Genomic DNA, 13,766 nt, shown 5'->3' with positions numbered 1-13,766 from the left:
AGGTTTCAATAAATACAATTACTGAAATCAAAAATTGATGTATATTTTCATAATTATAATTATTTATAGAATAGCGGTAACAGTATTTCCAGTTATTTCGGTAACGATTGCTTAGCGGTAACGGTAGTCAAGCTGAACGTGTATTTTAGGTAACACGGTAGCTTAGGGGTAACGGTAGCCAATCTGCTTAAGGTATTTACAGACGACAATACTGTGTATTAACATGTTTCAAAATTAAAATATTTTTGAAATCATAGGTTAGGTTGTGATACCCTAAAGTATCATGTTCAGTTCAAAAGGTGTTTCACATGTCGGAATGGAATTTTTTTTTTTGTATAACCAACACTCAGGGGATACCCCTATATATGCAGTGCATTGTCTTGATGTTAGGAAATAAAGTTGTGAGAAGGAGGAAAGAGGGAGTAGTGTTTGTTGACGTTTGACTTGAATTGATAAATATTATATTCCGCCGGAAATACGTTGGCAGGTAGTAGATTCCACATACGTATGGTTCGACGTCACACTGTATTCTCGTACCTAGAATCAAAAGGTTATCTATAACACCAACAGTTGTGTTACCCATACGAAGAATTGATTCTGGTGAAATCTCAAGACGTTTATGTGTCAATAGGCAGCACTGAGTTTTGAGTGCGTTGAAATTAACTCGGTCCAATTCACCTCATCTGGAGATTGTTGTAAGGTCACGATTTATCGAGTCGTCCATATTCATTCTTGACAATTTAATCTCAGAAATAGTAGGTCTGTGGTCGAATGAATATGAGTGACAGATATTACTGTCATCCGCGAAAGAATAAATGGGATTTGAAGTGATTGTTAGTAAATCGTTCATGAAAATTAAAAAAAGGGAAGGAGAAAGAACAGAATCCTGGGGGACTCCAGAGTTCAATATGAATTTCTCGGAGCAAATACCATCTATTACTACCCTTATAGTACGACCACGAAGGAAACTAGAAATAAAACGAGAAAATTCTACCCCGACACCGAACGAGGTCAATTTCGAAACTAGTCCATCATGCCACACCCGGTCGAATGCCTTCGAAATGTCGAGTGCGACTACTTTACTCTCTCCCATGCGGTGTATTGATTGGCACCACTGTTCAGAAAGAAACGCCATTAGGTCTCCAGTTGAACGACTACTACGGAAGCCATATTGTCTGTCATTTAGAAGTTTGTTCGATTCTAAATAATTGACTAAGTGATAGTTTAAAATGCTCTCCATAACCTTCGAGAGCGCCGACTCCCCGATAGAGCAGGATACAGACAGAGGAGATGTTCAACCGTTTCATAATTTAGTAGTGCCCTGTAAGCACGTCTATCAAAATTTGCAGCAGAGCCCGTGCTAGCACAGTAATGACATTGACATATGATGGTCGTAAACGAGCCATGTAAGTCTCGATATCGAGCAATTTGCCAAACTAGACCATCAGAGCTGAAGCTCCACCCAATATCAGACTTGGAGTTGTCTGTATTGTACAATTGTTTGTGATAAAAATGAGTGTAAAGCCGTCTCAACAGATCTGCCCTTCATGTAGGCATGCTGAGACATAGAAAGTCGGGTTGGATAAATCGATAATCGTAAGTGTAAATCGATTATCCTTTCCATGGTCTGCAAGAGGAAGGACGATGGAATAATAGGCCTAAAGTAATTCGGTCTAGTATGAGAAGCCTTCCCCCCCTTAAGGATTAAGGCAATAGTACATCTGGTACAGGACTCCGGAATATATGACCAAGCTAAGCAGTTGAAATATATACGAGTCATCCAGGGTATAATTAGATCCTCATTCCGTTGAAGATCCGCGGGAATGATAACATTAGGACCCCGTGATTTATATGGGACAAAACTGAACTTCAAATTGCTCAACAGAGAGTGGACTCTGACCAAGAGGACGTCCTCGTCAACTTCATCGTCCAATTGCTCGAAAAATTCACCCACCAAATTGGAGTTCAGGACATATCTCCGGCGGTCGGTGCATTGCCACCCTGAACAGGTTTATCCTTATCGTTCCCTCGGTAAAGCCGTAGTAGAACTTTCCTCGTCTTTCCCGAAGAGGCTCTAAGGATTCCTGGTTAATGATGGTATTGAGCCTTATGTATAGCCCTTCAGATTCGGATACATTGCAACAATTTTTTTCCGGTTTAGACGGTTCGTCGGGAACACGGGCACTGGACTTACGCCAGCGTGGTATCTCATCAACAGAGTGGTACCTCGTCAACTTTAAGCGTAGTTCCTTCCCAGAAGCCGTCCAACGGAGGGCAGATCGTTCGTTTAAACAGGCTTCATCCGACCACGATACCATCCGGCATCATCACACTGAGGGGGGTCCAGGGTTCTCCTTGAGAACTCTTCAGAACACCCCCTTCAGCTTTCTGCTCACCATATCCCAGTTTGCGTGGTATAATGTCTAATGTGGCATGAGCTGTGTGCAACTTGGCACCATCCAGTTGAAATCACGGTGATGGCTTGAAATATGGTCCGATGACGCCGTAGGCCAAAATTCACACCAAACTGTGACTTTTTCGGGATTCAAGTTTTTCTCAAAAACACTTAAAAATAAATGGGTTTGTGTCATCCTGGAATTTATTTTGCAGCTGATATTCGAAAACATAGTGGTGAAATATTGACGGAAACTTAAAAAGATGTCGATCCGATTTGAAATTCTAAACGATCAGATCAGAATAGACTAACGTAGGTACAAAAAAAAGAATTTTAGATTCCATATAAATAAAAATCTTTAAAAATTTGGCATCAGTTTTATAGCCATGGGAATTTTATTAAATCGGGCTATCTGTTACAGAATTATTTCCTTTTTTTCAGTTCCCCCACTCTGCATGATCCATGTGATTTGGATCCATAACGCAGGAATAGCCTAAGATCGGCTTGGAGTTGCATTGCAACCGGGTGCCGTGATCCATAGAAGATGAGTTTTAGATGTGTTTCGCTTCAAATCAATAGGGATTTGGGTATTAAATATTTAGTTATGTTTGGGAACATCTGAAAAAGAAAATAAATATTTATGTATGATTAAGATACCAACAACAACATTAACTCTTAAAGAAATCAAAGTTCACACCGCATAAACGATAATCACGATGAGCAACATCATCCACAAACTGAAAAACCCACAATGTTTAACTGTAAACGATGACAACAACCTCAACAACAACACCAACAACACCAACAATCAATCAATTTCATGTGTGTTCGGATTGATTTCAATTAACTAATAAATTCTTTAGGGTTTAGAAACAAAAAAAAAAACAAAATCTATTTGTAGTTAAACCATGTAAATACTTACTATCAATAAGTAATAAATTATTGTGCCGATTCCGGTGTTCTGAGTTTCTGTTCATTACACAACAACAACATTGTTTTACACGATCGTTTAGAAACATACTCATAGCAAAATAAATTGCCTGAAGCCAGCAACTTCGTCATTGTCATCACGTTTTAGTCGTTTAGTTTATTTTATTGTATTTTGCGAACTTGTAAACGATCTAATACACCCCCCACCCCAACCACATTTAGAGACTCTCTTTAAACTACTTTTTTCGCCAGTGTTATTTATCTAGTTGAGTGTATTACGGTATGTTTGAGTATAACTAACTGTATTAATAACTAACCAACATTAATTGTTGTTGCTGCTATATTGTCATTGCTGTTGTTATTCTTGCTGCTGCTGAGTTTTATCCATTTTGCTGCTGCCTTTGTTTTTGTTTCTTCGTTTGCTACACAATTCTGCTAATCAAATTTGTTTTGGCTGCGTTCGTGCTGTGTTGTTGTCTTTAGGTTTGCGAATTTTCGTCGCAAGTAGTTCAATTTCAAAAGCCAAAGCGCGCGCATCACAAGTTTATTTGTTTGTAATAAAAAAAAACGTTCTCGAGTGTTTAAAAAATAAAACCGTAATAAAAATTATTTGAAATTACAAAACATAAACAAAATAATCCCCACGAACTGTTAATATTTAGATAACAAAGGTGTTATAAATTTGTAAATAATAATAAAACGAAATTTTTATAAGAATTATATATTGATTTTATTTGAAGGATATTGTTTACTGATCCGGTAATTAATTGATTTAATTTTTAAGGTAAGTTTTATTTGGATTTTATTAAGATTTTATTTTAAAAATTGATAAATTATTAAAGGAATATATTTTGAATATTTTCATTGACTCAAAATTTTGAGATATCCATTATTAAAGGATAACTTTTTGAAAAAGAAAATAAATATATACATTTTCATAAGCTTTAATATCAGTCAAGTTTGACAAATTTTAAATATTATTTTCAAACATTATTTGTTTAGTAAGATTTAATTATTTAGGTTTTTTACAAAGCGCTTTAAAAAATTATATCAAATGAAAAATGAGATTAAAAATCTTTATGAAATTTACTGTTTTTCCATTTCTGGGAAAAATATTGTTCTTTTTCAGTTCTATTTGTCATACGATCTAATTCAAGATCTAATTCAAATAAAAACATAAAATTAGTTGGAAAATATAATTTGAATTAGAATAATTTTAAATCTTACTCCAGCAATTTCTAAAAAGGACTTTAATTTGGTATGAAATTTATCTGTAAAGGTATTTATAGACGGCAATACTGAGTATTAACACTTTTCAAATTTAAAATATTATTGAAATCATTCGGTATGTCAAGAAATAGTTTCGAAAAAAACATTTATTGTTTATACGATAGTATTATAAATATTTTATTTCTTTGTTGATTGATATTTTTCTGCAAACTTTATTTTTATTTTATATTTTCTTGACATTTTTGTTTGCCGATACCCGATACATATGAAAATAAAAAGTTTTTGAAATCAAAAAAATCATTCGTATTTTTTGAAAATCTAATACAAATTTTGTTTAGACGTTGAAATTGTATTATGATACTTGAGTTTTTGACAAATATTAATATTGCCGTCTATAAATACCTTAACAGATATCCATTATACTGCCAAAAATAAAATTTTCTAAAATGGTTAAAAAAATGGCTATATTAAATAAAGGTAGACTCGAAAATTAAAAAGATTGAAAGGATAATTCATAAAATTTTAAGGTCTCTATATTTTATTGTCCACAAATTTTGTGAGACAAGATTTCAGATCATAAACATTTTAATCAATAAAAAACTTAAGGGGTGAGATTTTAAAAACTGTAACACACATACATTTTAATTAAAACTAGCTCACCTCCCGGCTTCGCTCGGTAGCTATTTACTAATGTTGGTTCTTCAAGTTTCTCCAAAAAATTTATCTGAGAATCAGAAGTGAAAAGGAATTTTCTACTGAAAATTTCGAATCGAATAAAAAAAAATCTTATTATATCCAGCACCACCATAGTGCGCAGGATTTATTGCGTTAGTGCTGATGTTTGTAACGCTCAAAAACATTAGTCCAACGTATACCGATCTACTTAGATTCACTTTCTCCGTCCTGCTGGCTGGCTGGCTTCCAAGGACGATGTCTATTGAAACGGGTTGACCTCGGTCCATTATTTCACCTAGCCCTCATACAAATGTCCTCACGAAATAGGACTTATTCATATAGGTATCCATACAAATTACTCCATAAATAAGTTAAATATAAAAATAAATCATTTTTAAACCTTTTTTGCTGATCAATCCATAATTGACCATAGCTAACATATAAGGTCCACGTCTGAAAATCACTTTAACGAGCATAAATCTCTAAAGATTCATATAGACATAAATTATGCGACCTAATTTCATGGTGATAAGGTCAAAAAATTACTTATGAAAAAAATTATTGAAATTTTAAAAGAAAAATGATTTGCTCATATACAGACTTTAGACTGGAAGCAGCGAATAATTTGCCAATAGATACGTTTTTTCGTGGTTTCGTTTTAATTGAGGTGACTAAAATTAAATTATATCCATTGTAATTATTCTTTGTCAACTGACTTACTATTCGAATGGCAACAAATCATAACGAAACCGTTTTATCTGTGCAGAAATAATGCTGTTAACGTAGATAAAGACCTAACTCAGTTGTCAAAAACCTAATGTAAAAAACTATGTGCAAACAAAAACAACACTCATAAGTGTGATTTGTTTGAGTAATTTTTATAGACTTTTTTCTAGTTTCCGCTCTATGTATTTTTGTATTTAATAGGATATACGGGGAGGACTCTATCTATATTCTTTTGGTACTAGATACCGAAAATCAATGAAAAAAAAACGAATTACGATTTAAGTAACCGAATTTTTATCATCCCAACTAAAAATTTTCAGTCACAAGAGAAATATTCGGTTATAACAACTAGAACTATTTTATCTGTGTAGCAAAATCAGCTAAATGTTTATTTAAAACAGGAAATTTAACATTTCTACTAGGTCAGGCGTGGATCCAGAAGGAACCGAAAAGTTTTAATATAAAAAAGGAAAAATGTAAACTTTACTTTATTTTACTTTATTTCCCCACCCCCCGCCAAATGGTTGACTAGGATCCATGCCTGGTAGCAGACAGAAATTGAAATTTTATGTTCGTAAAGGTATTATTGAGAAGTTTAACATTTAATCTTGTCAGGATTTTTATATTTAGAAAAACAATGACTCTACTATTGGGGTAAATTTGTTTCTATACACAGAGATATTCGTTGTATCCAATCGAAATATTCGAATGACAGATTTTTTCCATTCTAGCAAATGGAATGTCGGTTGAGAAAGAATAATTACGATCGAAACATTGGCCAATTTAACATTACAACGAAAAATGCAATTATGAATATTGATTGGATATTTATTTCCGGTTTTAATTTACCCAAAGTTTCGAATTAATGACATAATTCCTAATTCAATTTTCAAAATCAAATAAAATTTTATCTCTTAAACATTCATTACGAATTAATTCATAGTCTTAATTTCTTAGCACTAATAACTTATTGAATTCATTCTTTATAGAATTAATTCCTTTTCATTGCAAAATAGCTTAATAAAATCGAATGATTAAATTTTACTTACAAATGTTTTCGAGTCTAAAATTTAGACAATGTTTTTTAAATTCATTTTGTAAATGATTAAAAACAAATTGATGAAATATGTATTTTCATTCAATTTGAATTAGATTTGAATTAACAAAAATTTAATCATTCAAAAGTTGAATGAATATTATTATGAATTAATTCAACAACCAATCAATTATATTCAAATAAAGCCTTTGAATGTAATGAATTTCAAGTCCGTATTATAATTTCAGTGAATTAAGCTCAAATTTAATTAATTATTATACCCTTCACCTTCGTGAGAGGTATAATATAAGTCTGTCATTCCGTTTGTAATTTCCACAATATAATTTTCCGACCCTATAAAGTATATATATTCTGGATCCTTATAGATAACGGAGTCGATTAAGCCATGTCCGTCTGTCTGTTGAAATCGGTCCACAGATGGCTGATAAATGAGGAAATAACCAGGACAACCTCGATTTTTGTCCTATTTTATATCTGTATTACTAAGTCATTAAAGTAGACAATATGGATATCTAATGATAGATATTTCTAAGACCTTTGCAACGACGTATATAAGACCATAGTAAGTTGGACCTATAAGATTCGGCACAGCCGAATATAGCTCTTTTACTTGTTCTACTCTAGTATTGTTTGAGATAATGTTCCAACGACGACATTAGAGTATACAAATCGAATTTTTTCTCAGTGTACTCCACTTAATTCTTGAAAATATTCCAAGGAAATATAATTAGTTATCTTTTACTCTGTTTTCTTTTTATAGTAAGAAGAGATAAATAAACATTTGTTGTTGTCAGCTTTATTCTTTATTCTTTAAATAAACATGCTTACTTATTAAATATTAACCACTAAATAAATGATTAATTCTTGGGTTTATTTTTTTTAGTATAAAACTAATTTAAATAAATAGCATTCACTCCTTTACTGTGGTATTAATTAATATTGTTCTTATTTAATACGGACAAACAAGTAAAAGCACAATTGTAATCTACTATTTTAAATAAAATACTTAGTACATACTACATCGTTTTGTATTACTACTTATAATTGCAATCTTAATAAAAAGTAGACTTAACATGTTTGCTCACTAAATCTACCGAAATATCAGAGATTTAGGGTCTCATTATTTCACAACAAATCCTTTATTAATTTAAAAGGAACAGCATAAATAAAACCATTGACTGTTAAATAATTACTCAATATATAAAACATTAATGACCTTGGTTGATAATTGCTTAATTTTTTATAAAAAAAACTCTTAACACTTTTATAACCGAAAAATGTGATCTATTGTTTTGGTTCTTGGGGTGTTATCGGAATATTTTTTTTTTGTCTTATGTTGGAAATTGTTTACGACCACCTGTCATAAAAACTAATAAAAACATTAAAATATAACGTATTTCTAGTATAATAATTTAATTATTAGAAAAAATTCTAAACAAAATGAAAGCAAAATTAAATAAATATTATAAAATCATATTACACAATATAATACAAAAATATAAAGTAAAGCAATATAATAAATAATAAAAATTATATTAAATAAAACAAAATTTTATGAATGCACGGTAAATAATTCTCATGTACACGAATACATGCAATATCTTTTAATTGGTTTATTTAAATAACAATTTTTAAAATATTTAAAAACATAAAAAACTAAAGTTATAGATGTTATACATATATAAAAAACCATTCTAAATACTAAAACCCATTAAAACTTGTTCTACATTATCCCACAAATTATAAAATTGTGAACGAATAAGATCGTCTGACTATCATATATACAAATTTATACAGAAAATATTTTTAAAAACTTAATTTTTTATTAAAAATACACATTCAAAATACTGTTAAACACAAAATTTTCTATTGAAACTACAGTTAAACACATAATTTCCTATAGAAAACACGGTTAAACACAACATTTTCTATATAAAATACTGTTAAACACAACATTTTCTGTAGAAACTACAGTTAAATACAAAATATTGTTAAACACAAAGTTTTCTCTAGAAAACACTGTTAAAGACAACATTTTCTATAAAAAATACTGTTTAAGACAACATTTTCTATAGAAAATACTGTTAAACATAACATTTTCTATAGAAACAACAGTTAAATACAAAATACTGTTAAACACAACCTTTTCTATAGAAAATACTGCTAAAGACAATATTTTCTATAGAAAATACAGTTAAAAACAACATTTTCTACAGAAAAACTGTTAAATACAACCTTTTCTATAGAAAATACTGTTAAACACAACTTTTTCTATAGAAAATACTGTTAAACACAAAGTTTTCTCTAGAAAATACTGTTAAAGACAACCTTTTCTATAGAAAATACTGCGAAAGACAACAGTTTCTATAGAAAATACTGTTCAACACAACCTTTTCTATAGAAAATACTGTTAAACACAACTTTTTCTATAGAAAATACAGTTAAAGACAACATTTTCTATAGAAAATACAGCTAAAGACATTTTCTATAGAAACACTGTTAAACACAACCTTTTCTATAGAAAATACTGCTAAAGACAATATTTTCTATAGAAAATATTGTTATAGACAACATTTTCTATAGAAAATACTGTTAAACACAAAGTTTTGTCTAGAAAATACTGTTAAACACAACTTTTTCTATAGAAAATACTGTTAAACATAACATTTTCTATAGAAAATACTGTTAAACATAACCTTTTCTATAGAAAATACTGCTAAAGACAACATTTTCTATAGAAAATACTGCTAAAGACAACATTTTCTATAGAAACACTGTTAAACACAACCTTTTCTATAGACAATACTCTTAAACACAACATTTTCTATAGAAAATACTATTAAACACAAACTTTTCTATAGAAAATACAGTTAAAGTCAACATTTTCTATAGAAAATACTGCTAAAGACAACATTTTCTATAGAAAATACTGCTAAAGACAACATTTTCTATAGAAACACTGTTAAACACAACATTTTCTATAGAAAATACTGCTAAAGACAATATTTTCTATAGAAAATATTGTTATAGACAACATTTTCTATAGAAAATACTGTTAAACACAAAGTTTTGTCTAGAAAATACTGTTAAACACAACTTTTTCTATAGAAAATACTGTTAAACATAACATTTTCTATAGAAAATACTGTTAAACATAACCTTTTCTATAGAAAATACTGCCAAAGACAACATTTTCTATAGAAAATACTGCTAAAGACAACATTTTCTATAGAAACACTGTTAAACACAACCTTTTCTATAGACAATACTCTTAAACACAACATTTTCTATAGAAAATACTATTAAACACAAACTTTTCTATAGAAAATACAGTTAAAGTCAACATTTTCTATAGAAAATACTGCTAAAGACAACATTTTCTATAGAAAATACTGCTAAAGACAACATTTTCTATAGAAACACTGTTAAACACAACATTTTCTATAGAAAATACTGTTAAACACAACCTTTTCTATAGAAACACTGTTAAACACAACCTTTTCTATAGAAAATACTGCTAAAGACAACATTTTCTATAGAAAATACAGTTAAAGACAACATTTTCTATAGAAACACTGTTAAACACAACCTTTTCTATAGAAAATACTGTTAAACACAACTTTTTCTATAGAAAATACAGTTAAAGACAACATTTTCTATAGAAACACTGTTAAACACAACATTTTCTATAGAAAATACTGCTAAAGACAATATTTTCTATAGAAAATACAGTTAAAGACAACATTTTCTATAGAAAATACAGCTAAAGACATTTTCTATAGAAACACTGTTAAACACAACCTTTTCTATAGAAAATACTGCTAAAGACAATATTTTCTATAGAAGATACTGTTAAACATTTTCTATAGAAAATACAGTTAAAAACAACATCTTCTACAGAAAAACTGTTAAATACAACATTTTCTATAGAAAATACTGTTAAACACAACTTTTTCTATAGAAAATACTGTTAAACACAAAGTTTTCTCTAGAAAATACTGTTAAAGACAACATTTTCTATAGAAAATACTGCTAAAGACAACATTTTCTATAGAAAATACTGCTAAAGACAACATTTTCTATAGAAAATACTGCTAAAGACAACATTTTCTATAGAAAATACTGTTAAAGACAACATTTTCTATAGAAAATACTGTTAAACACAAAGTTTTGTCTAGAAAATACTGTTAAACACAACTTTTTCTATAGAAAATACTGTTAAACACAAAGTTTTCTATAGAAAATACAGTTAAACACAAATTTTTCTATAGAAAATACAGTTAAAGACAACAAAAACATTTTCTACAGAAAGTACTGTTAAATACAACATTTTCTATAGAAAATACTAATAAACACAAAGTTTTGTCTAGAAAATACTGTTAAACACAACTTTTTCTATAGAAAATACTGTTAAACATAACATTTTCTATAGAAAATACTGTTAAACATAACATTTTCTATAGAAAATACTGTTAAACACAAAGTTTTCTGTAGAAAATACAGTTAAACACAAATTTTTCTATAGAAAATACAGTTAAAGACAACAAAAACATTTTCTACAGAAAGTACTGTTAAACACAACATTTTCTATAGAAAATACTGATAAACACAAAGTTTTGTCTAGAAAATACTGTTAAACACAACTAAAAAAAAATAAAAATAAAAATAAAATTTTCAGAAAAATATCAGTCAACAAAGAATTAAATATTTGTAATACTATCGTGTAAACAATAAATGTTTTTTCGAAACGATTTTTTGAAATACCGACTGATTTCAATAATATTTTAAATTTGAAAAGTGTTAATACTCAGTATTGCCGTCTATAAATACCTTAAAAAGTACAATCGTATCGGATTTGTAAGGTGATGTTAGCTGAGGAACTGAACAATTTTGTTCGTTCGTTTCTTGTGTTAAACAACTGTCAAATTTACAACTTTGATCCGATGGGTATAAAACTGGAACTTTCAATTGTATTTATTGTGTATTTTTAAATCAATTTACTTATTATTACTTTTAATTGCAAAAAATTTTAGCCCCATCTGCTTCTTTGAATAAAATGTTTAAAATTTCATCCAACTATTTTCTTTTGATCACAGGTGTTATTAACTAGTTTACCGAGCATTATTTTTATTTAAATATTTATTTAATATAAACTATTTTTTAGAAAAAAAATCTAATGACAAGTAGACCATTGAATAAGATCACGCACGCCAGACATAAAAGTTTCTTCGCAATTTTGTAAAATGAAAACATGATATAAAATTTCTTTGAATATTTTTGGCGGTGGGAGTTTATTTGTGAAAAATTCTTTAAATAGGAATTGTATTTGTGTAATAAAATTGTGGTATTAAATTGTGGCCATCAAATTTTCCGTTTACTTACATGAATCTACGAATTAACAAATTTTAGTTGTTTTAATGTTTAAAGAAAATAATTAAGTTGATTGTAAAAAAGTAATAAAATTAACAGATGTCTTTTTTGGTTAAAACATAGCAGCAGAGTTTTTTCTAACATCTCAAAGTTCTTCTCTAATATTTTACACGTTAATTCCAAACACAAGACATATATATTTCACAATCTGGCTCTCACAGTTTGGTTCAATTCATTTGATCTCGTTAATATTTACATCATTTATAGCCGATCGAAGTATTCATTGCGGTGGTTTTTTCCCGGTACTAAATACCAACTTCTCAACAATTTAAGAGTTTAATTTTTCAGTACAATAAGGAAAACAGCCATTACATTTTTTTCTTCAGAATTTTGAATTAAGTAGGATCCAATACCCAGCACTGTATATCAAAGTCTATTTTAAAGCTTGTATACTGATGTAAGCTGCTAATAAATGTCGGTATATGATTTTACTTTCTACATAAGCCTGAAATTAAACCCTATTTTATCAGCATCAATAATACTTTAACCATAGAGAATCATACATAGAGACGAGACACTCCGTTTTGTCAAACAAAAATAACACAAATCATATGTCTGAAACAACAACAAAATGCATTAACTAACATGTATTTTGTTGTTAGGTTTTTGACAATTACGCCTAGTCTCTATGTTACCTCTATGTTGTGACTTTAAATGTTTGCGAATGTTAATTTAAACTCTGATTTAATAATTTTTTTAAAATTTCTAAAAAACAGTTCATTGAACTCAGTTTTGGTTCATTTCCTTAAATAATTGCAAAAAGATGATTTTGTAAATTGCAATAAAGCACGATCAAATTAAATAGTTTGTTACTTTATTTTGCAATACATATCGATTGTTTAAAGCAAAAACATGCCAAGTCCCTTTTTAAAAATTTTATAAGGGAGACTATTTTATTATTTATTTTTAAAGTCTCTCTATTCTTATTCTTCTTATTTTTAATTTGACACAGAAATTAAAAAGGCAATGAAATAAATGTTTTTCAGTAATAAATTATAAAGATATCGAATATATTTTTTAAATATTGATAACTATATTAGTTGTTTTGTTAAAAATATATAAATAAAGTAATATTTAGTCAAATTTAGGCGGTTATACTTAATTCGATTTGACTGAGATAATAAAAGTGGTCTTAACACATTTGAACACTAAACTAACGATACTTGTATGTATAGAGAAAACAGATTTATTGCGACAAACGAATTTTATATCAATTGAATAGTTACATGATGTAATTGGCATCAAACAAATGCTAATTATTTTGTATTAAGTTGAAACAATCGAACAATTTTTCAAAAAATTTTTATTTTCCTTAGAACATAT

General features: G+C 29.0%; 1 protein-coding gene across 5 annotated transcripts in view; it reads left to right on the top strand.

Moving 5' to 3' along the window:
* The first annotated feature begins 3,834 nt into the window (after positions 1-3,834).
* Prip (prip) overlaps positions 3,835-13,766 on the top strand; it is a 36,876-nt gene continuing 26,944 nt past the window's right edge. For 3 of the 5 annotated variants that reach the window (XM_065500952.1, XM_065500953.1, XM_065500948.1), the window contains exon 1: positions 3,835-4,109. The gene's annotated coding sequence lies outside the window, so the exon portion shown is untranslated. The remainder of the gene's footprint in view (positions 4,110-13,766) is intronic. The other 2 variants (XM_065500951.1, XM_065500950.1) reach the window with 2 other exon arrangements.

This window comes from Calliphora vicina, chromosome 2 (genome assembly GCF_958450345.1).
Source record: "Calliphora vicina chromosome 2, idCalVici1.1, whole genome shotgun sequence".
NCBI lineage: Eukaryota > Metazoa > Arthropoda > Insecta > Diptera > Calliphoridae > Calliphora > Calliphora vicina.
This window is presented reverse-complemented; position numbering and strand designations above follow the sequence as displayed.